Source organism: Melospiza melodia, chromosome 22 (assembly GCF_035770615.1).
Source record: "Melospiza melodia melodia isolate bMelMel2 chromosome 22, bMelMel2.pri, whole genome shotgun sequence".
NCBI lineage: Eukaryota > Metazoa > Chordata > Aves > Passeriformes > Passerellidae > Melospiza > Melospiza melodia.
This window is the reverse complement of record NC_086215.1, coordinates 2973443-2997499: the sequence shown is the minus strand read 5'-3', so window position 1 is coordinate 2997499 and position 24057 is coordinate 2973443. Positions and strand designations below refer to the sequence as shown.

Sequence of the window (24057 nt, the reverse complement as noted above, 5' to 3'; positions counted from 1 at the left end):
AAGAAGCTCGAAAAGGTAAATCCCCTTACAGCATAAACATGGGTAGAGTGAACAAAAGCTTGATGGGCAGAGGTTATAGCTGGAGCACAAAATTACCTCAATGCCAAGATGGTTTCCTTAATTTTTCGTGTCTGAAGAAGAAGGTCCTGTCAGGCTGCTGCATAGACAGTCAGTGTGGAGTGGCAGAGCCTGAGTGCACACAGGTCCTGTTTGTGGCAGCAGGAACACCCTCCTGCCTGGACAGACCTCCTTGCAATTTTTATCAAGAATTGTTAAAAAGAGTGACATTTTCATGAAAAAAAGAATGGAGGGCAGCAGTGCTGGCTGGTTTAGAGCAGCTGAGGGTTCAGCCCTGCCTTGGGAGCCATTCCCTGGTGCTGAGGGAAGGGCTGGGCTGGTCAGGGCAGGAAAGCAGGCATTGTGATTGCTCTGTCTCCTTGCTGCTCCTCACAAACCTTGGGATGCTTTTCCATGCCCTGGGATGCAGAGCTGCTGAGCAGGACTTCCCTGGGAGGCAGGGAAGGAGCCTGAGCCTTGCCATTGCACAGGGCTGGGGGTCTCCCCAGTGACTTATTTCCCAATAACAGCACTCCTGGAGCTCAGCAAGGGGCTCACAGCATTCAGGGGTTTGAGCAGGGGTCTCTTGACTGTGGCTTTTCTCTGGTTTTGCTATGGCAGAGCTCTGTGCAGGGGCTTCCTGAGGGCTGGGGAGCCCCAGCAGGGCCCTCCCAGGCTGGGTCCTGCTCTGCAGCTTGGCAACATTTTCCAAATTTGTGGGAGACCCCTCCCACCCTCCTCCCCATGACCTTTGAGTCAGTTGGGAAGCATTCCTTCCTCTGCTCCAGCCGCTCCAGGAGACGACATCCATGCTGCCTCCTCCTCCTCCTCCTCCTCCTCCTCCTCCTCTCTCGGTGTTTCCAAGCTCTCAGAGGAGGATTTCCAGGATGTGAGCAGGCTGCTGGTGGCAAGGGACCCTGCTGGCCTTAGTGCTGGTGATGGTGTGAGCCCAGATGAGTCCAGTGTGGCTTGAGGACAGATGGGTTTGCCATGAGAGATGGTTCCACCCCAAATTTTAGCTTCTTTCTGTCCTGTGAAGCAATGGCAGCTGGTGTCTGGCAGTATGTGGCAAGAAGAGACTTAAAATCTTTTAAATTTCTTTTTAATTCTTCTTTGAAATGCATTTTAGTGTTTTGAAATTGGCAGCTGTTCCAAATTTGGGTGACTTTGGCCAATGCCTCCCTCAGCTTTGCCTTTGATAACTTCTTCTGCATTCTAAATGATAAATGCAACTGGAGACCTTAAATGACCTTAATTTCCCCAAATTGGATGCTTCGTGCCCAGTGTGACAGACTCAGAGTTAAAATTAATATAAATTTTGTAAATCAGTAGACTGACCTTTTGGTGAACTGGAAAGAAATGTCAAATTTCTGTTTCCTTCCCCCCCTCCTGTAATCAGCAGTCTGTAATGAATGAATTATTCCTAATTTCAAGATTGTAGCTCAAAAGGGCACTCAAATGGCTGAAATCCCATAAGAAAGACTGACCTTTTGGTTGTCTCTGATGAAAATTCAAGATTTTTCCTGAATTTAGCAGTCTGTAATGGACTGCATGAGATGTTACTGCAGCTTGCAGGAGCAGCTCCTCATTTATTTCCTTAATATATTTATATTAACACTGCATGATCCCCCAGAGCACCTTCAGTGCCTCAAAGGAGCATTCAAGGTGTAGTTAAGATGCTGTGCCAAGACTTCTCTACAGGTACAAAGCAGCTGTGAAATAAATGATTTCCCTCCTGCTCCAGGGGGAATTGATTATTTGTCATCTCCTACATTTCCTTGGCTGCTCTGAGGCCCTGCTGCAGTTTTGGTGATGTTGGGACGTGCAGGAAGGTCCACAGGACTTGGAGGTGTACAAGGAGCAATAAATCTGTGCTCCCCACAAGATACTGCCAATGATGTGAATGTGATTTTGCTCAGGAGCTGCTGGACAGAGGTCTGAGATTGGAAAAGGTGTTTATCTGATGTGGATTAGCACAGGGTCAGCACGTGAGGGTTTAATTGCTTCTTGTTATGGGATTTTTTCATAGAATCATAGAATGATTCTGCCTCTAGCTCTGGGGTCCTCAGCACAAGATCTGTTGCTTTTGGAATGAGGCCATGGAGCTGCTCCAGGGCTGGAGCCTCTGCTCTGGAGCCAGGCTGGGAGAGCTGGGGGTGCTCACCTGGAGAGGAGAAGCTCCAGGAGAGCTCAGAGCCCCTGCCAAAGCCTCAAGGGGTTTGTAAAAAGGAGGGAGAGGGACTTTTCATATGGGCAGACAGTGACAGAACAAGGAGGAATATTTTTAAGCTGCCAGAGGGCAGGGCTGGATGGGATCTTTGGAATTAAGAATTGTTCCCTGTGAGGGTGGGCAGGCCCTGGCACAGGGTGCCCAGAGCAGCTGTGGCTGCCCCTGGATCCCTGGCAGTGCCCAAGGCCAGGCTGGGCAGGGCTGGGAGCACCTGGCACAGTGGGAGGTGTCCCTGCCATGGCAGGGGTGGCACTGGGTGGGATTTAAGGTCCCTTCCAACCTAAACCAGTCTGGGATTCTCTGAACACCCTGGGCCTGCTCAGATCCTCCATTACCCCAGCACCCCCTGATTTCATTTTATGGCATCTTCCCACTCTCTGTGCATGTTCTGCATTTATTTCTCTTTGTGGGGTTTCCATCATCCAGGTGATCTGTCACCTTGCCCTGTCCTCACCAGGGGCATCCAGACCCCCCCTCCCCTGTGTGAGCCAGATCCTCCCTTTGTGTCCCTGAGCAAACAGCCCGAGGGGCCTGGGCAGCTCCTGGCAGCAGCTGGGCAGGGCTGGGAGCACCTGGGCCAGTGGGAGGTGTCCCTGCCATGGCAGGGGTGGCACTGGATGGGCTTGGATGTCCCTCCCAGCCAGTCCAGCCTGGGCTTCCATGGTGAACAGACAAGGAATCACACATGCTTGGCCTCCATAGCTTGTTCCTCTGTCTGTGCCCCTAAAGGGGGGTTCCCTTTAGCTACAGGAACATATTTTGTAATAGATAATGAGTGGACAAATTCTGGAGAGAAGTTTCATGAAAGTCCCTGCTGTTGTGAAAGGCCCAGCCCTGCTGGCACCGGGCCCTGCATTTCAGCACCAAACCCTGCAGGGCCGGGCGGGGCCGGGCAGCGCTGGGGCCCTGGGCCCTTCCTGGGCACCCTGAGCCCTCCAGGCCCTCCCTGGGCACCCCGAGCCCTTCCTGGGCACCCCGAGCCCTCCAGGCCCTCCCTTCCTGGCACCCTGAGCCCTTCCTGGGCACCCCAAACCCTCCAGGCCCTTCCTGGGCACCCCGAGCCCTCCGGGCCTTTCTCAGGCACCCTGAGCCCTTCCTGGGCACCCCGAGCCCTCCAGGCCTTTCTCAGGCACCCTGAGCCCTTCCTGGGCACCTCAAGCCCTCCAGGCCCTTCCTGGCACCCCAAGTCTTTCTGATACCCCGAGCCCTCCAGGCCCTTCCCTGGCACCCCAAGCCCTTCCTGGGCACCCCGAGGCCTCTGGGCCCTTCATGGCACCCTAAGCCCTTCGTGACACCCTGAGCCCTCCAGGCCCTTCCCGGGCACCCCGAGCCCTCCAGGCCATGGGGAGCAGCTGGAACATGGGACAGGGACAGTCATGGTTGGCCATCACTGACCCTTTCAGAGATGCAGATTTATTTGAAGAAAAGCCAACTCTCAAGTGCTCTGGGCTCCTTCCTTACCTTGCTGGCAGAGACAGAGGTTCCTAAAACCAAATGATACAACACATCCATCCTATAAACATCTCACTTGTGGCTCTTTCACAAATGAAACCAGGGTGAGATCACTTCTCCTTTTCATTGTCTGGTTCTCCTCCACACCGCAGCACAGTAAAATTTTGGAGGCTGCAATGTGAAAGCAATACTTAAACTTATACCCAGTTTTCCTTTTAATTTTATTAAATTATGAAAATATTTCTAGGAGAAATAGATTTTGAAATAGATTTTGCAAATTGCACCGCCAGCTACTCTAAAATAATAAATGTGCAGTGTTAAATTCTTTGGCACTGTTTCTGAAATGCCCAAATGCTGGATAGTGGGTTAAACCCTGCTCTCCTGTTGTGTTTTCAGCTCTTCTGTCAGACAATCAGACCATGAGATGTTTTGCTCAGTGCAGTGCTATCACACTGAGCCTTAAAAAATAATAGTAAATAAATAAATAAAGGGCAGAAAGTTTACTGTCTTGAAGTTTGTATTGTTAATTTAAAACTCAAAAAAATTTAAAATTTCTAATTTTTGGCTTTTAGAGCCTACTGTAGTTGTGGTGTTTACCAGCACACTCCAGGCTGAGGCTGCTCCACGCCTTGGCTTGTGCTGGTGGCTCCCATCCAGCTGAGAATGGTCTCTGGAAGCTGAACCTTTGCTTCAGAAACATTGCTCAGCACACTTCCCACACGTCTCCAGGATCTGGGAACAGTCGAGGGTGCCACAAAGTTTTGGGTTTGTTTTTCAAAATCCACGCCCCTCACACAGTGGGGCACACTGAGGAATCCCCAGCTGTGCAGGGAGGTGGCAGAGCAGTGTGGCTTGGGAGCAGTGCAGAAGGCAGGGGGAAAATGTGCCTGGCTGTGGGCTGAGGGTGACTTTAGCAGGCAGGGAAGGGCTGCACATCATCCCTGCAGCAGCACTGCCCAGGGCTGCTCACCCACAGCCACCCAAGGGCCTCCTCCTAGAGCTGCTCCTGGAGAATCAGTTCATGCTCCTGATGATGCCCCCAGCCAGGGGCCTGGGCGTTGGGTGTGGGCAGGATTTATCATTTATGTGCTCAGAAATGTGTTGTGTGGGCTCTGCTCTGAGATCCACTTTGTGGTAGGGTTTAGTGGGAATGGTGGTGTGTCTTGGTTTGAACACAGGTGTCTGCTAAGGACGGCAGGAGCCTCCACTGAAATGGAAAATGTAAACCCTCTCCCTCTGAATTATTATAATTTTGAAGTTAAGGGGCTCTCAGGTAAAGACATGGAAGCAGGAATAACAGTTCTTTACAAGGGAAATTAAAAATACAAATGCAATAGTACAAATAAAGAAAACAATGCACTGCCAGAATCAGACCAGTCCCTGTCCCCTGTGTGTCAGGGGGTGTCCCAGCCCCATCCCAGGGGGGCTCAGCCCTCCTGCAGTGCCAGCTGTGGCTCTGCTGCAGCAGGGATCCTGCACAAGGGGGGAGTTTTCCTCTGCAGCTCCAGGGCTGCTGCAGATGGGCCTGGGCTCCCTCTGGCCATGCAGGGCAGCAGAAAGCTGCTCCTCTGGCAGTGCAGGGGGCAAAGGCTGCTGTGCTGTGCCAGGCTCAGATTGGATCCAGGCAGGAATGCTTGGCTCCTGCCCTGGGCGCAGCATCTCCCCATGGGATGCTGGGGTTGGATCAGCCCTGCAGGGACACTCAGTGGCCATGGACAGCAGAGATCTCCTGGAGGGAGGGTTGGCTGTGGGAGAGAGAAAGAAACAACTGCCCCATGGACAGCAGAGAGCTGCCCCAGCTCTGACAGGTGGGGATAGAACAACACACCCAGCTGCACCTTGCAGCCTGAGACCTGGTGTTTCATTGAAGGTTGGACTTGATGATCTTGGAGGTCTTTCCCAACCTTAATGATTCTGTGACTCTGAATCTGGTTCTGTGCTCCCTCCAAGTTGCCTTCCAGTAGCTGCTCTTTTTGTTTTTGAGTGTGATGTGAGACACTTCAGCATTTGGCTTGGGTTTGGTAGGAATGCTTGGTGTCTTCCATCCTGGCTGGTGTGAGAGCCTGGTCTTATCTTTTACATTTATAGAATAGTAAAAAAACAGCAACTGGATAAATTAATGAAAGAACTTTCTGCCAAGAGCAACCGAGCACAAAGACAACCCCTCTGTCCTGTGAAGCCCCTCAGTGGCTCAGTGAAGGATGGGGAATGATTCTGGAGGTGTTGCACTTAGGATGATGATGTTGCACTTAGGCTTTTCCTGGTTTTGTACACTTTTCTAACCCTTCTATGGACCCATGGTCTGAGCCTGCTCAGCTTTCCTCATGCAGGCACTCTCAGACAGGAGTGGACCAGCTGCTTTCCATTTTTGCAAGGGCTTGATCCTGCATGAAGCTGAGTGATAAACACAGGATGCAGGAGCCAGAGCGTTTCACACTCAGTGGGTGAGGACTGATGGGTCTGGAGCCAGGCCAGGACTGCTGCCAGACAGCCTGAACCAGCCTTCTACCTGTGCCATGGAGCAGTGATGGTGCTCCTTGTTCTGAGAAGGGCTCTTTTCCTCTAAGGACTGCTGGAACAGCCAGGGAGGTGTTTGCCATTCCACTGTGCTGGGCTGTGCAGCTCCTCATGCCTTCCCTTGCTCTGCTCACAGCCCCTGGAGAGCATTGCTGGGGTCAGGTGAAGAGGCCAAGCCTCCCTCTGTGTCCAGGAGGAGTAACAGGGGCTGATGTTGTGTCCACAGCTGGACCCAGCAATGTCTCCAATCACCTCAGTCAGGAGAGAGAGGTTGATTATGGATTCAGTCATAGAATCCTAGATGGGTTTGAGTTGGAAGAGACCTTAAAGTTCATCCCATTCCTCTGCCAGGGGCAGGGACACCTTTCATTATCCCAGGTGATCTTACAGGTCCAACCTTGCTGATGGTGTTCTATATTCTGATTTAAATACATAAAAATGCAGCATGGAGTAAGTGCTTGACTCTGAAAATCAGTGTGTGGGTAAGATGTTGAAGAGTGAAGGTCTTGGGACATTTTTAGTTGCCTTTTGAATGAGTTTATTCTGTTTGGTGTGTTCTACACTTCATTAAAACCAATTAATGCTCATTCAGACTGACCTTAACAAGTGACTCCCAGAGTTGTAGCCCCTCAAAATTGTATTTAGCCATAGAGAATGGGAACTGTTAGAGCCTTCAGCAGTGTCCATCTAGCTCAAAGCTGTGGAAGATGGTTGGAGAAAAGCAAATCTTGTATCCACCAAGCACAGGTGGGGTTGAGACTTCAGCTGAGCCCAGGTTTTATTGCTGGAGGGGGGCAGTAGTTGCACTGGCTTTGCAAGGACATAGCTTAGAAGCAGATCTGGCAGTTCAGAGGCCAGACTGTGTGTGGTGGCCAGCACTGGTGCCTGGCATGTGCTGGTCTGCCCAGCCACCTCTGCCAGTGCCACTGCCTGCTGGCACTGTGGCCACAAGGGCTCAGAGCTGCTCTGTGTGGCTGGGCTGGAGCTGGGGAATCCCTCACAGGGAGTGCCTGCACAGCAAAGGCACCTGAGTGATGCTGGAGTGGGGTGGGCAGTGTCCCTGTGTCCCCAGAGGCTGCTGTGCCAGGGCTGGCAGTGCCCTGGAGCCTGGTCTGGGGCTGTTGGCAGAGCAGAGCTCAGTGGGAGCACAGGGGCTGGGCTGGGCTGGGGGACAGGGCCAGCTCTGGGCTCTCATCCTTGGCAGAGAGAGGCCATAAGAGGCTGCTGGGTCTTGGGTGGATTTTCACCAGATCCCCTTTGGCAGGAGCAGGCAGCTGTGGCAGCTTTCTGATGGAGGGTTTGCTGTTGGGTTTGTGTTTCTGCTCACAGCAGATCCGTGTCCCAGAGTGTCCCCTGCCCATGGGAGCTGCAGCGTTTTCAGGGACAGCACTGAACAGACCCCAGAGAGCAGTCCCTGGTTATTGCTGCAGTCCCTGGTTATTTGTGTGCCAGTCTGTATAAACACTCCCTGGATAGTGGGAGCTCACTGCCTGCGTCCCTCCATGCTGGAATAACCTTGTTAGCTTTGAAAAGCAATCAAATGACCCTGCTTTCCTTTAATCATAAGTGCACTGGCAGTAAGTGGTCTGAAGAGCCCTTAACATTGTTCCTTTCACTGGCCAGGTTGTCTCTATCTGCTTTTTGATGTTTTGACTATCCAGAAGAGTCTGGGGATGACCCTTGGCACTTGGATATCCTCTCCAAAACAAAGGAATGATTTTCTGAATAAAAAACAAGACTGAAATTCAATACATAAGTGCCTGGTTCTCACAAAATCTTCTCCTGTGGCTCTGGGCAGGTTATATGATCTGTCTCAGATTTTCCAGCTCAATAAATGAACAGAAATTACTTATCAGCTCACATGAAAATTGTCAATGCTAACTGGTGTTTGGGACACAGCATGATGTTTTATACATTTTGGATGGTGTTTCTCATAGCTTTGAGTATTTACAGTGACTGAGGGAGGTTTACTTGAGCCTTTGGAGCTGTCTTGCCATAGAAGCTCTCATCCTTTGCCTTGTCCTTCTCCTCTTTAGAGACAGAAATACATCACCATGTCAGCGCCAGGATGGCTTTGTCCTGGCAGACCTGAGTGGGGTTTTGTGTGCTGGAGATAAGCAGTGGAGCATCAGGCAGTGCCCTTAGCAGAGTGCCAGGGGTTTGGTGTGCCTGGAGATCAGTTGCTGTGCCATTATAAAGGTGCCCATTTGCAGGTCAGAGCTCAGGTACCCTACATAAACTCTAAACCCTTGAGTATTTTATCCTCAGTCTGTGGGTGAACTCCTGTAGTGCTGCCAGGCTGCCATCTATCACAGATGGTGAATTCTCTTCCAAACTAGCAATAAATAATACTAACAGTAATAATAAAAAGTTGCTTCTGTTTAATGTTTTGAGCCCTGACAATAGCCTTTGGAAAGTGGGGTGTTCCTTGCCGAGGGGGTCGCCATGGCTACTGTCCATGCTGGCTTTAACAGCCCTGCTGGCTAATGCAGCACAAACACATTTGGCTTTTCCTTCTGCCTGTAATGAATAGCAAACTGCTGTGTATTCATTAAGGGAAGCAACTTGCAGAGGTTAAGTGTTTGATTTCTGGAGCTGCCATCGAGGGCAGTCATCAAAAATAAATTGGGCAGCCAAGGAGGAAAAGGGGTTTATAAGACGTAAAGTGGGAAGAAAATAATTGCTGCCTCATTGCTTGTTTCTTTCTTTGGGTTTTGCAGCTGTAAGTCAGGATCTCTGGGTCCAAGCTATGCAGATTTTTGTTAGATGTGATCAGATTTGCTGGAGAGTGAGCTTTGTTTTTGACAGGAACCCATCTGACTAATTCAGCAAAAATAAACAGAGGCTCTTGGTGCAGTCACCCAGGCCAGGCTGGCAGGAAATTGGGGCTGATTTCAGAGCCTGAGCAGCACCAGGGGGTCCTGACCATGCTCTGTCCACCTGTCCAGCCTGGAAGGGCTCCTCATCGCCCAGGTCTGGCACAGCCTGTGAGGAGGGATGGGCACATCTCACATTCCTGCTGTGGGACGTGAGGAGCCTCTTCCTTCAGCATCCTGGGTGCATTTATTGCACATGAAATGGAACCAGCACAAAATGAAGATGTCACTGCTGGTGTCAGCACACTGAACAGCCTCCTCATCCTCAGGGAACCCCCCTGGCCTCCTCTGTGGCCCCTCAGGTGCAGCAGAAGTGCTCCTCCTCAGTGGCACAAGTGTTTTCCAGTCCTTTCTCCAGGATAATGTCCTTCTGCTGCTCGTTAGTTTGGGGTTTGGTTATTTCCTACTTGCACAGTTTGGCTGCTTACAAATGCATCTTGTTTAAATGACTGCAGCACACCCATCGATCCAGATGGCATTGTATTAGTGACCTGTCCTCTTTAATTATGGGCAACTAATTTTTAATTTTATGTTCTCTACAAACATGACTGCAAATGATTTTCTAGCTGCTTGTAAATCAGTGATAGATATTGAATCCTTTCAGAGACTGCTTTCTCTTGGAAGAAATGAGGATTCTCTCATTACAGCTGGTTTTCAAAATTTATCAGATAGCTGTTTTTTAATCCACTTAGTATGTGTTTACATTGATTTCTTTTTTGGGGCTGTTTTATTTTTTTAATTTATTTTTTTGACTCAACATCTTGTGCAATAGTAAGCCGTGCAGAAATCTAAGTCTCTTATGCTAAAGCAGTTATCTTTCTCAACCAAACCCATAAATCTTATCAGGAAGTAACTCAAAGTCTGTTTGACAAGGCCGGTTTTCTTTCTTCTTTCCCATATAAAGACATCCAGGCTGAATTTCTTGCCACACACCATTTTCATCCAGGTTTGCTTAGGTGTTCCCACCTGCAGGAAAATTCATTTGAAACTTTTCCCCATGTTTCTGTGTGTGAGGTGAGTGGTTGTGTCTGCCATGAGCATGGGAGCGTCTCTGTTTTGTCTGGCAGTGTCACCCAGTCAGTGCCATCTCCTCATGGCTGTGTTTGTTGTTAGGGAGGACAGTGTCACAGGGTGCTGGCACAGAGAGGCTGGGCTGGGAGGTGTTGGGAGCTCTGTTCAAATCCACCCTGCTGTTCCCTGTGGCCTGGCCTGCTGGCCCCTGGTGGGGCAGGACACGGCAGGGACATTATCCGGAGGCCAGTCCTGGTGTGGGGGTGTCACAGGGCCTTGGGCAGAGGGACTTGGGCTGGGAATGCTTCAGGGGCAGGGGTGGGGTGCCCCAGGTGCTCCAGGCTGGGCCTGTGCCACAGAGGGATCGGCCCCTGCTCCATGGCCATGGGATGGGCGTGTGTGATGGTGGCACTGTGGTGGCACTGTGGTGTCACTACAATGTCACTGTGGTGTCATTGTGATGTCACTGCAATGGTGTCAGTGTGATGGCACTGTGGCGTTGCTGTGATGGCACTGTGGTGTCAATGTGCTGTCACCGTGGTGCCACCATCGTGTCACTGTGATGTCACTGCGATGTCACTGTGATGGCACTGTGGTGTCACTGCGATGTCACTGTGGTGGCACTCTGATGTCACCATGTTGTCACTGTGGTGTCACTGCGATGTCACTGTGGTGTCACCGTGGTGTCACTGTGGTGTCACTGTGATGTCAGTATGATATCACTGCTGTGTCATTGCGAGTCACCGTGATGTCACTATGACGTCATTGTGAGTCACTATAATGTCGCTGTGGTGTCATTGCGATGTCACTGCGAGTCATTGCGTTGTTACTACAATGTCACTGTGGTGTCACCGTGGTGTCACTGCAATGTCACTGTGGCATCACTGCAGCATCACTGTGATGGTGTCACTGTGGTGTCACTGTGATGTCACCATGACGTCACCGAGGTGTCACTGTGTTGTCACTGCGATGTCACTGCGCTGTCACTGTGGTGTCACTGTGATGTCACTACGATGTCAGTGTGGGGTCATTGCAATGTCACTGTGATGTCACTGTGGTGTCACTTCGCTGTCACTGTGGTGGCACTGCAGCATTACCATGGTGTCACTGCGGTGTCACTGCGGTGTCACTGCGATGTCACTGTGGTGGCACTGCGGTGTCACTGCAGCATTATACCATGGTGTCACTGTGGTGTCACTACGATGGCACTGTGGTATCACTGTGGTATCATCGCACTGTCACCATGGAGTCACTGTGGTGTCGCTGTGGTGTCACCGTGGTGTCACTGCAATGTCACTGTGGCATCACTGCAGCATCACTGTGATGGTGTCACTGTGATGGTGTCACTGCGGTGTCACTGCGGTGTCACTGTGATGTCACCATGATGTCACCGAGGTGTCGCTGCAATGTCACTGCAATGTCACTGTGGTGTCACTGCGATGTCGCCATGTTGTCACTGTGGTGTCACTGCGGTGTCACTGTGATGTCACTGTGGTGTCATTGCAATGTCACTGCGATGTCACTGTGTTGTCACTGCGATGTCACTGCGCTGTCACCATGGTGTCACTGTGGTGTCAGTGCGATGTCACTGTGGTGTCATTGCAATGTCATTGTGATGTCATTGTGTTGTCACTGCAATGTCGCAGCGATGTCATCGCGGTGTCACTGCAATGTCACTGTGGTGGCACCGCGGTGTCACCGTGGTGTCACTGCAATGTCACTGTGGTGTCACTGTGATGTCACTGCAAGTCATTGCGAGTCACTGTGATGTCACTACGACGTCACTGTGAGTCACTATAATATCGCTGTGGTGTCATTACGATGTCACTGTGATGTCATTGTGTTGTCACTACGATGTCACTGTGGTGTCCTTGCAATGTCACTGTGATGTCACTGTGTTGTCACTGCAATGTCACTGCGGTGTCACTGCGCTGTCACCGTGGTGTCGCTGTGATGTCACTATGATGTCACTGTGGTGTCATTGCAATGTCACTGTCATGTCATTGTGTTGTCACTGCAATGTCGCTGCGCTGTCACCGTGGCGTCACTGTGGTGTCACTGTGGTGTCACTGTGGTGTTACTGTGGTGTCACCGTGGTGTCACTGTGGTGTCACTGCGGTGTCACTGTGGTGTCTCTGGTGTCTCAGGCTGGGGTGCCCAGGAATGAGGCCCCCCTGCAGCCGTGCTGGCAGCGCCCATCAGTGGGTGCCTGGCAGTCATGGATCATCCCTCCTCAGTGGATTTCCCCTCTGGCTCTGGCATTCAGGAGTCAGGGGCCTCTCTTGCAGCCCTTGCAGTGCTTTCCTGGGGAGCTCCTGGCTGACGTCTGACCCACAGGGACAGTCCCACACCCCCTGAGTGTCACTGGTCCCAGAGCATGCTGTGGTCACACCAGCAGATGCTACAAAAGGCTGTGTTAGCCCAGAGCTGCCTCTGCCTTGGAGCATCCGTAAGGGGCCCAGGAGCCTTTTCCAAAGACCACTGAAGTCAAATGGCAAACTTGATAAACTGAAAAGCCTCAAGATGAGATTTAGAGGGGAATAGGAGACTCAGAGTGTGTCTGAATGGGTTTGGGGGTCAGGGAGTGCTGGAGGCAGAGACACCTGTGTGTGCCCTGAGCTCTGGGGCAGGAGGAGGAGCGGGTGCCAGGGGAGACCCCATGGCTGTGGTTGGGAGGAAGATGAGAAGCTGGAGAGTGGAGGGGCCATATCTCATCAGGCTTCTCATGTAGCCTGTTTAGTGTTGCCCTGAGGGTGTTTGGGGTGTGTCCTGTCCGTGTTTGCTGCCCCTGGCAAATCCAGAGCTGTGGTGGAGGGGCCGGAGGGCTGGGTGTGCTGGGGGCTGCAGAGTGAGGTGTGACGGTTCCTGTGCTGGGGTCCAGGTCCTGCAGGGGTGTGTGTGTCCTTGTAGGTCCCTAGTGAGCAGCTGCCCCTAAGCCAGGCTGTGAATGTGCCAGGAGTCAGTCCAGGGCCTGATTCTAGATTTAAGTCAGACCCAAGGCACCAAAGAGCTTGCAGTGGGGGGCCAGGCTGAAGTACAAGCCACTGTGTGTGAGGGTCTGTGAATAAGCATTGGTTTTCCCTGCATTGGGCTGAAATCTTTTGTTGCCTTTATGGGTAAGATGAAACTTGGTGAATCAGCCCCTTTAAAATCACATACAGTGCTGTAGATCTGGAGCCTGCTGCTCAAGATCAGTGATGCTAAGAGCATCAGAAATTTAGAACATCTTTATTTGGATGCTGAAAGCCTCTGTGGTTAATAGAGCTTGGGTAGAAGGTTTTTATTAGAGAGAAACCCCTGTAGTTTAGGGGAAAAGCCAGGCCCCAGCTGATCGAATTAAGCAGAAGCATCCTCACGCACAGGATGGGCTGTAATCGCTCACTTCAGAATTTCTCTGCCTCCCTCTGCCTTTCAGGACAGGGCATGCCACAGTCAGGGCATCATGTCTGCTGCTGCCAGGTGTCCCCATTGTCCCTCTGTGCCCAGGGGACCAAGTGTCACCAGTGGATTCTGGTGATGCTGTAAAGGAGGAGATGGTTGGCTCGTGGGCTGGAGAGGCAGAACGAAAGGGGGACGTTTGAGGCTGCAGAGGAGCAGCAGTGCTTGGTTTGAGAAGAGGCACATCAGGCACCCAGAGTGAGCAAACACAAAATCCTCATGGGCAGAACTTGGGTGTGGCTCTCCAGGAACAGCAGGTCAGAGCTCAGATCTGTGTCCAGCAGCTCAGCCTGTGTGGGAGTTACTGTCAGGCTCCTTGGGACATTGCCAGCAAGATGGGATAGGTGATGAGGAGCTTGGAGAAGGCTTCAAAACCAGGCTTTGAGCGTTTTTGGGATGAATCAGAGGGAGAAATGCAGAAGAATTCAGGAAAAGGAGAGTTGCAACATCAGTGTGGTGTGGAGTGACGCAGGAGAGCGGCGGGGGCCTCCCATGGGAGCTCTCAGGAAGGTGCTGCTGCTCTGGCATTCCCAGGCTCTGAAGGAGCTCAACACCAAGGATGGAGGAGCCCAGGAGGGATCTGAGCTGCCCCATCCCCTGCAGTGCTGCTGGAGATCAGCACAGATGCTGGGACTGGTGCTCTTACCTGAGTCGTGAACAATACTTTGCCCTATTCAATTTTTACTTTACTAAAATGAATATCATGGACTTCTTAATAGTCATAGGAGCATAAAAATCTCAGTGTATCACAATTCATCATCCTTTAAAAATTGAATTTCTGTTGAATTATGCCTTGCTGCTGTAGTGCTGGGGAAAAGCTCTTATTATTCATAACTATAAATACAGCGATGTCGAGATTTAACTGGTGCCTGAAGGCTTTATGCTGCACTTTCATACTGACAAAGCAAACACTCTTATGGATTGCTTTGAGTTTATGGGGGCAGCTGAGCCCTTCCCCACTGCTGGGAGCAGAATCCAGCCATGCCCCTCTCCAAAAGTGACCCCAAGTCCTCTCAGCAGGCAGGAGGACTTGGGGTCACTTTTACTCTTCAGGATGGAGACAAAAGACCACCAAAAAAAAGGAAATGAAAGAAAGACATGAATACCCAGTTGGGTGGGTGAGGAAAACCCAGCTGGTTTGGTCAGGGTGCTGAAGGACACGTTTCAAAGAGCAACACCAGCTTGGAGGGAGTGCTTGGGTTTGCAGAGCAGCTTCCATGGAGTGAAGGACAAGGCACGAGAGGTGGGGAATGAGATGAATCCTCCAGAAAGTGCCTGAACAGCCTGGGCTGCAATTGGAACTAAATTAAAGAGACTATTTGCTTTTTGGAGTAAGGTTCTCACATCCTCCTCTTTGTGAGCATCAATGAACACTTAAATGTTCCTCCTTGTCCCAGCTGAACATTTAAACAGACTTTGGCTCCAATGTGCAGTGGCTGATGGGGACAGCCCTGCCTGGGTAGGAGTTTGCTCAAGGTTATGTTTTGCTTTTTGAGCCTCTATTTTGGGCCTGAAACGTGGAGAAGTCCCATAATTTGGTGTTCAGCTGAGGCTGAACTTGAGGCCTCCATACAGATTTAACACAAAAGAGAAAGGAGTTAATCTTTTACAGGAAATAATTAACATATGGAAACAATTCTTAAAAACTGGATTGGGTAAATCTGGTCTCTAGGGACAAGGTGGGAAAGATTCTGACTGGATTTGGAAGGAATTTTTTTGTGTGTGGTTATAATTAGAAATTTACACATAGCAAAAGAAGTCTTGCTGTTGGATGTTGGTTATCATGGCCCTTAGGTTGTTTGGAGTTTTGTTTGGTTTATGAACTCTTTTCTTTAAATAGCACTTGAGCCTTGCAGCAGTTTGGCAGTGGCATGTTTAACTTTTGACTTAGTTTGGATGTTCAATATTTTCATTACAAAATAACTCTGATACATTTTTATTTTTAATAACAAAAATTAAAAATCTCTTGGGAACTGAAATTCTGTATTTGAGAAATTGCAAAGCCTCCATTTTGGGCGTTGTTCCACTGAAAGCAAGGCAACAAAATTGGTGATTTCATGGTGGTTGTATTTTCCACTGCATTTCAAAACTGGTTTCTGTGCAGGCATGCAGAGTGATGATGAAAAGCTCTAAAAGTGAAGTACCTGAGTGCAGGGCTGGAGCCAGGCTGGGAGAGCTGGGGGTGCTCCCCTGGAGAGGAGAAGCTCCAGGGAGAGCTCAGAGCCCCTGCCAGGGCCTGAAGGGGCTCCAGGAGAGCTGGGGAGGGACTGGGGACAAGGGATGGAGGGACAGGACACAGGGAATGGCTCCCACTGCCAGAGGGCAGGGCTGGATGGGATATTGGGAATTGGGAATTGTTCCCTGTGAGGGTGGGCAGGCCCTGGCACAGGGTGCCCAGAGCAGCTGTGGCTGCCCCTGGATCCCTGGCAGTGCCCAAGGCCAGGCTGGGCAGGGCTGGAGCAGCCTGGGACAGTGGGAGGTGTCCCTGCCATGGCAGGGGTGGCACTGGATGATGTTTAATGCCCCTTCCAAACCAAAGCAGTCTGTGATTCCATGTTTCTTTCTTTAGTAAAAGCCAAGGGGTTTCTGACCTTCCAGTCTTGGAGCTGTGGGGTGCAAATACCAGTGCAGAGCAAGGATGAGTTGATGAAAGGGGAGGTGCCCAGGAACCCATGGCTGGGGAATGCTCTGCTCCCTGTGGGTGAGCCATGGCACAGGGACAGTCAGGGCAGGGTGGCACAGGGACAGTCACCAGGGCAGGGCAGCACAGGGACAGTCGCCGTGGCAGGGTGGCACAGGGACAATCACCAGGGCAGGGGTGGCACAGGGACAATCACCAGGGCAGGGGTGGCACAGGGACAGTCACTGTGGCAGGGTGGCACAGGGACAGTCATGGCAGGGGTGGCACAGGGGTAGTCCCCATGGCAGGGGTGGCACAGGGACAGTCACCAGGGCAGAGTGGCACAGGGACAGTCAGGGCAGGGTGGCACAGGGACAGTCACTGTGGCAGGGTGGCACAGGGACAGTCCCCATGGCAGGGGTGGCACAGGGACAGTCAGGGCAGGGTGGCACAGGGACAGTCCCCATGGCAGGGGTGGCACAGGGACAGTCACCAGGGCAGGCTGGCACAGGGACAGTCACCGTGGCAGGGGTGGCACAGGGACAGTCATGGCAGGAGTGGCACAGGGACAGTCCCCATGGCAGGGGTGGCACAGGGACAGTCACCAGGGAGCAATCCTGGCTGTGGCAGCTCTCACCTCTTGCCTCCAGCACATCTTTTAAATTCAGGAGCAGGCAATGTTTGTGCTTGGGTTTTTCCATGGGAATGGGCCCTTTATCAGTAAATCAGAGCCTCTCTGGGCTGGTGCAGGCTCCTCAAGGGTGTTTTTTCACCTGATTTTGGCGAGGCAGGTGGGTGCTGGTTAATGATTGCCTGGGACTGCTCCTGGCTGGGCTCAGTGGATGCCTGAGTGAGCACAGAGCTGAACCTGGGCAAGGGACCCTGTCCTGGAGCTCATCCCACATCCCAGCACAGGGAGCAGCCCTGGGGCAGCTCCAGGCCTTGGGCTGACCCACCTTGCTCCCCAAAGCAGCAGGGTGGGCCCTGGTCCTCTGTGCAGATTCACAGAGTCTGACTGGGACAGCAATTGGAGGAACTGGGAGCTGAGCCCACGTGGTGGCACCTGGGGTGGCACAGCAGCAGGTGGATGGAGGGCAAGGCCTGGGTGCCTCCACTTGTAGGATTTTATTTAAAGCCAGGCTTTGCTCCTTGCATGTCTGCTTTTCACAAGGGAGAGAAACCTCAGCTCAGAGGCCCAGGCCTCCAAGCAGATGTTTTTTTATTTATTAAATAAATTGATTGTTGCTAAAAGATGCTTATAAGTATTTATTTCTTCTCAATGCTCTTGGAGGCTGCAGGACCCTGAGGTGGGGACCCAGGGCAGCTCAGCCACCTTCCCACGCAGGAGCCAGCCCTGGGGCACCCACCCAGCAGCACCTTCAGCTGACACCCCGAAGGCCCTTTATTTGTGTGGATTTGCCAAGAATTCAGTTATTGCAGCACTGCCTGGCTGCTGCTCTGGCCCTTCCTGCTGCCCAGCCGGCTCCGTGTCGTGGTTTAATGATTGCAGACTTCAGTGCTGGTTAAATAGTGCTCAACAAGGAAACGGGCAAAACCACACTGGGATAATCTAAGAAAAACAAGGATTATAAAAATGGCTCCGAGGTGCTGGCTGCTGGAAGTAAAACCTATTTTGTGGGTTTGTTGCTGCACCTTTGCTTGGGAAAAAAAAAAAAAAAAAAAAAAAAAAATTGGAGCAGTTGTTGCAGTCGTTTTCTCAGCAGATGGGCTGCTCCATCGGAGGCAGCTCACCCGTCTGGAAAGCAATTATGTTGCTTGGCCCAGTCTTGATTTGCACTTCTATTAGCACGGGCTTAACTATTGCTGCCTTGGGAGGGAGGCTTCATGGATTAGTTCCTCTTGAAAACAAAAAAAAAAAAACAAACAAAACAAAATCAGGCCCATGATGCACCACGAAAATGTTTTGTGAAAAATAAAAAAAAAAGGAAAATAATTTTGATGCCATTTCTGTGCCATTTTGATTCAAAAACTGCTGGAAGGTCACCTTAATGTTCAGGTTATTGGTGGCAATGCAAGAGGAAATTTAAAATAATATAAGGATGAGTGGTGCTGGCTCCATAGAATTTTTAACAGCATTGTCTGCCATGGGGAGTTCTCCTTGTGTAGGTCAAGAAATTCACTGTTAAAATTTTATGTTTAATTCTTTTATTATAAGGAAGGGCACGATTCATGACATTGGCATTCCTGTGGTACTGGCAAGAGCTGCTGGAAAATGATCCACTCTTGGCATGCTCAGGGGTCCCAAAGCTGGCCTGGACAGGATGGGGCGTGCAGGGCCCTGGGCAGGGACAGGGCTCTCCCCTCTCCATCAGGCAGGGCAGGAGCTCTCCTCAAGCAGCCCTGCACTCCTGCTCAGGTGTCAGTCAGGGAATGCACACATCCCTGGATCCATGCATGGAGATTCCACAGTGCTGAGGCTCCCAGGTCACCTATTTTAGTGTATTTGCTAAAACATTAATAGGAGCTACCCAAAAAAGCCCTAAAAGAGCTCCTAAGTGTTTTCTTTAGCCTTTTTTAGTGCAAGTCTTTATGAGCATGAGGTATTGATGGCTTTCCCAAAATTCAGATGTGCTGGCCTTGGGATGGGATTTGGCAGCACTGTGTGGTGGCTGCCTGGGGCTGGAGCTTGCTGGGACATGGGTTTGACTGGGGCTGGTTGTTAAAATTGTTCCCAACTTCCTCATTGTCCCAAAGCCTTTGCTTTGTGTCCTGCTGACAGCAGCGTTGAGGAGGACATGGCTCAGTGCTGCTTTATATTTATTTCCTAGTTCTGTTTGAAAAGAAATGAGTGGGAGTTGCTGTGACTCCACAAGGCCACCAGGCTCGTGATATGGGCAGGATTCATTGATGTTATTTCTTCTTCATTTCATCAAAAAAGGATGAAACTTCCTATGAACAGCAGGATAAAGGCCCATTTGGAGTTGGTTTGTGCCATCTGTGCCAGCAGCACTGGCTGTGCCATCCTCAGCACCTCAGCTGGATTAACCCCTCACCTGTGTAGCCCCTTTGGCTGAGGGCATGGCAGGGGCAGGACAGGGGGGCAGGGGTCTGACCCAGTGCTGGGTGCTGCTGTGCTGCTGGGTGCCCCCTCTGTGCTGGGCACCTGCTCCAGGGCTCAGGGATGTGCCAGCCCTGGGCTCCTGTTCCAGCCTTGGGTGCCCTCTCCATCCCTGGGTGCCCTCTCCATCCCTGGGTTCCTGTTCCATTCCTGGGTTCCTGTTCCAGCCCTGGGTGCCCTCTCCAGCCCTGGGTGCCCTCTCCTGCCCTGGGTGCCCTCTCCAGCCCTGGGTGCCCTCTCCAGCCCTGTGTCCTGCTCAGTGAGGCTGCAGAGAGCCCTGGGCTGGCTCTGGTGGGAGGCCCTGCTCTATTTTTGTGGATAATAAAGCTCCTGGTGTGTTCCCACCCCAAGCAGGAGCTGACAGCCATTTTACTTGTCATTAATAGCACAACTTAATCTCCCAACAAGACTTTTCCTGTGATATTGCTGTAAAACAAAGCAAAACAAAACAACCTTTCTTCCTTCAGTATCTCCATTGCACCACCCCCTCCCAAACAAACACAAAAAATCCCAATTCCTCCTCTCCTCTGACGAACAATGACTCATTCAGATGGGGTTTTTTCCTTTTTTTTTTTTTTTTACTGTTTTTTAAATTTATTTTCATTTTGGCCTGTGCCTCAGTGGGGTGGTGCTGGCAGCAGTGAGGATTGCCCAGCTCCAGCCAGCCCCTGCCTCTGACTCTTTCTATCTCCGCCAAAACTTTTTAAAGTGTTTGGACTGAAATTTTCCAAACCAGGTGTCTGCCCAAGGAAGAAATTGTTTGAAGAAGCTGCACAAAACCTCTCACTGGTCTGGCTGCTGAATGGGCTCAGAGGAAGGAGGGTTTGCCCACGGTGAGCCCCAAAATTGATGGGGATGGGGAGGAACCCAGCTTTTGTGAGCCCTTAGAGGGGATTTCCTGCATTTTCCTGATCTTTAGGAATTGTTGTGGGTTTGAGTCCTTCCCTCCTAAATGTGGTTAAATGTCCCAGGGGTTTGGGGCTGGCACCATCACCGAGCTCTTTGCTTTAGGGATGGAGGAGAACCACAGTTGGTGTCAAGTAGGAAACTGGGGGAACTTTTTATATTTCAGGGATGTGGCACTGAGGAAAAACACCCTGATCCAGCTGAGGTATTCACCTGGGGAAGTACCTGTGGTGTGAATGCTCACTGAGCCCCAGGAGGTGTTGGCTGAGGTATTGAGCATCCCTGTCCAAACACAGGGAGCAAGGAAAGTACAAATATGGGAGGGGAAGAAACCCAACCAGAAAAAAAAAAAAAAGAGAAAATAATAATAATTTCTAGAAAATATTCTAAAAATTCTAACTCTAAGGAAAAAAAAACTGGGGGCCTGACAGAGCCCAGCCAAGTCAGTCTGGCTGCTAGAAATTTTATTTTTTCCCTCCTTATTTTAATTTTTATCTAAATCAGATGGAATGCTTGACACATTGAGGGTCCCATGGAAGGAGTGATGTGTGTTCACCACACTGGGTCAGAGCATGGGGCAGGCTGGTGGCACCTCAGGGCTGCTGGCATGTCACACAAGGAACATTCCACACAAATTTTTTTGCAGTTTCTGACTTTCTGATTTTGCAATAGTGTTATTTTTTCAGTGTTGGTTTTAATGTAACCCCTGCATAAGGTTCTGTTTCCAAGATGGGTTTTAATCCTGGCTCACCTGATGGTGCTGACCATGGTCTGTCAGACTCCCCGGGATTTATGAGCTGTGGGCTGATGCCTTCTCTTGTTTACTTTCTCTCACTTTATCTGCTAATTTCCAGATTCTTTCACGTTTTTCCTTTCAACCTAATGCCTTAATTCTGGTGCTTTATTAATCTATCTAATTATGTTGAGTTCAAGTTGTTTGAAATCCACTTATGTTGGTATAGGAAGTACTTACTGTATTAATCAAACGATCCAAGGTGGCTTCTCCTCTGAAGTCCTTAATTTGTGCCATACATATTCCTGCTAATAACATCCAACTTTGTAACAATGCACGTTTCCTCTGGGTTTCCAAGGAGACCCCGAAATACATTAATTCTCTGATTTTTTTCAAGTACACCAATAATTTATCAGGGATTGTGAGATGTTCCCTTGTGTGGACACATCAAACACCAGCAGCCTCCGAAATCCCAGCCATGGTCTTTGTGCAGGGCTGGCAGAAGGGCTGGAGGCAAACAGCTGCTTTTCACAGGAACTAGTTCTCTTAAAGATTTCAAATACATACATTTTATAGAAATATTTTTATTGTATGTGTTATGTATTATATAATACAATATATAATATAGTTGAAATAGCACACTGGATATTTAATATTTGGATAATATAATAAATACAGAAAAAAAATTCTTAGAGATTTAAAATTTTATTTAAATCAGGTTTTAGGATGCAGGTAAGGGAGAGGAGCCTGGGAGGGCTCTTGTTTTGGGTGGGAAGCATCTCTTTTGTGATCAGCATTTTGTTTCTCCTCCTGGAGAAATGAGACCTTGGTGGTGCTGGGTTTTGCTGCATGGGTGTATTGGAGCAAACACTGTGGATGAAGCTTTGCTCCATCTCTGCAGGAACAGAAAAGTGTTTCCCACCTGTATTTATTCGATTTTTGTGTCTGTTTTCCCTTGCTGGGTCATACAGGCAGTGAAACCTTGGAAAGAGGTGATAGTGGGGGTTTCCCCCAAATTTTGTGTTCCCTGTACACCTCAGTTCTGTGGTGAACACTGGACAGGGGGAAGGTCATCAAAAACCTGCAGAAAGCAAATTTGTGAGTCAAACTGGAGTTTTTAGGTGTGGGATGTAGCTCTGGTTGGATCTGTACATGATTCAGAGCAGCAGAACCAGGGACAGGAGGGTGGCACTGAGTTAATTACAGGTCTGACAAACCCTGTTGCTGCTGAGGATAAATCTCTGGGGTTTGGTTAGAGGAGACCAAAGGATGCTGGGACACCAGAGACAGCACCAGCCACGGTGACTCTGTGGGAATACAAGAGAAGCTGTGGAAATTGGAGGCATTTAGGGCACCAAACAGACTTTGGCTGATGCCTCCAGTCTCTCCACATCCAGAGCCATGTGATGCCATTGGGAACAGTGGGGAAGTGGTGGCACCACTGACAAACATGGGGTGGTGCTGCAGCCTCTGAGAGTGCCCTGCACTGCTCGGCACTGCTCTGCAGGCTTTGCCCTGTGCTTGTTTCTGGCATACAAGCTGTGGTTTCTGCACAGATCCAAAAGCAGGGGTGTGCAGGAGCCGTGGCTCATAGGGACAATGAGCATCCCTACGGACACCCATGGCTTTTCCAGACAGCAGTTACCTCAGCAAGGCTTGGGCACTAATTGTTTTCTCCCATCTGTGCTCCTCTGCCTGTGGGAGTGGTTGTTTTTCTGCTGGGTGATTTGGGAGCAAGAGTTTTCCCAGCTGGACTGGTCCTTCAGTGTGGGGCACGTTCCAGATGCCAACCCCTGTCCTGGCCTTAAGTGTGTCACTCCAGGAATAGCATTAAGGTTTCAAACTGAAGGAGGGATACTTTTTTTGTGTGTGGTGGTTAATGATTAATTAGGTCAAATTCTCCAAAATGAGACTGCTGGAGAAGGAATGAGCCAGCACTTTGCATTTTGACAAAGCCTTGTGGCAGAAACTGATGGGGCCTGATTCCACCTCCTCCCTCCTCACACTTTGTCCCATGTCCCAAACTCACTTTTCCCCAGAAGAGGTTCCTTTTAAAAATTGTATCCATTAATATCCCAATTTCCTTTTCTCCCCCTTTTCAAATCTTGCATTAAACCCCTGTAGATTCTGCTTTAAGTAGGCAATTAAGCTAACAACATAATTATATCCCTTAATGCTCATTTTAACCGGTTTAGAGAAGAAACAAAAGGGGAAAGCAGCTTCAAATATAGGGAAATAAAAGCTCTGTTGTAAAGATATTTTTGATACTCGTGATAATTTGTGCAGAGTGCAGAGTTGGCCCATTAGAGGCTGTGGGGAAGCCTGGAGGTCACATTTAAGAGCCTCACAGGCACTGTGGGCTTTTACCTTCTGAATGTCCTTTTTCTGAACCCTACAAATTTTGGGGCATCCCAGGAGACTCCAGAATGTGTCCACTTCATTTTTGACTGTGTAGCTGTGGCCTGACAGGGTTTTCTCTTTTTTATTCCCTCTGCAATTACTCACAGAGGCCCAGCTTGAGGCTGCACGGCGCCACTCACCGCGAGCGCTGGGAATTATTGCAGTGGGGCTGTGCCAAGGCTGCCAGGCTCCTCCAGGAGCTCAAGGGTGGCTGTGCCCTCGTGGCAGCGAGCAGGAGAACTGCTGTAAAGCAGGGAAACTGCTGTAAAGCAGAGAAACTGCTGTGGGGCTGGGTGACTGCTGTGGGGCTGGGTAACTGCTGTGGGGCTGGGTGACTGCTGTGGGACTGGGTAACTGCTGTGGGGCTGGGTGACTCCTGTGGGGCTGGGTGACTGCTGTGGGGCTGGGTAACTGCTGTGAGACTGGGTAACTGCTGTGGGGCTGGGTAACTGCTGTGAGGCTGGGTAACTGCTGTGGGGCTGGGTGACTGCTGTGAGGCTGGGTAACTGCTGTGGGGCTGGGTGACTGCTGTGAGGCTGGGTAACTGCTGTGGGGCTGGGTAACTGCTGTGGGGCTGGGTGACTGCTGTGGGACTGGGTAACTGCTGTGGGGCTGGGTGACTCCTGTGGGGCTGGGTAACTGCTGTGGGGCTGGGTAACTGATGTGGGGCTGGGTAACTGCTGTGGGGCTGGGTAACTGCTGCGGTTTTGTGCAGAGCACACAACATCCACAAGAATG

The 24057-nt window shown here is 50.5% G+C and overlaps 1 protein-coding gene across 10 annotated transcripts in view; it reads left to right on the top strand.

The window, feature by feature from the left end:
- The window catches only part of ZNF618 (zinc finger protein 618), a 153005-nt gene that overhangs the window by 29158 nt on the left and 99790 nt on the right, over positions 1-24057 (top strand). The window contains exon 1 of one of the 10 annotated variants that reach the window (XM_063174588.1): positions 19996-20113. The exons of the other annotated variants lie outside the window; for them this stretch is intronic. The gene's annotated coding sequence lies outside the window, so the exon portion shown is untranslated. Of the gene's footprint in view, positions 1-19995; positions 20114-24057 lie in introns of those variants that run through there. 10 annotated transcript variants of the gene reach the window in all.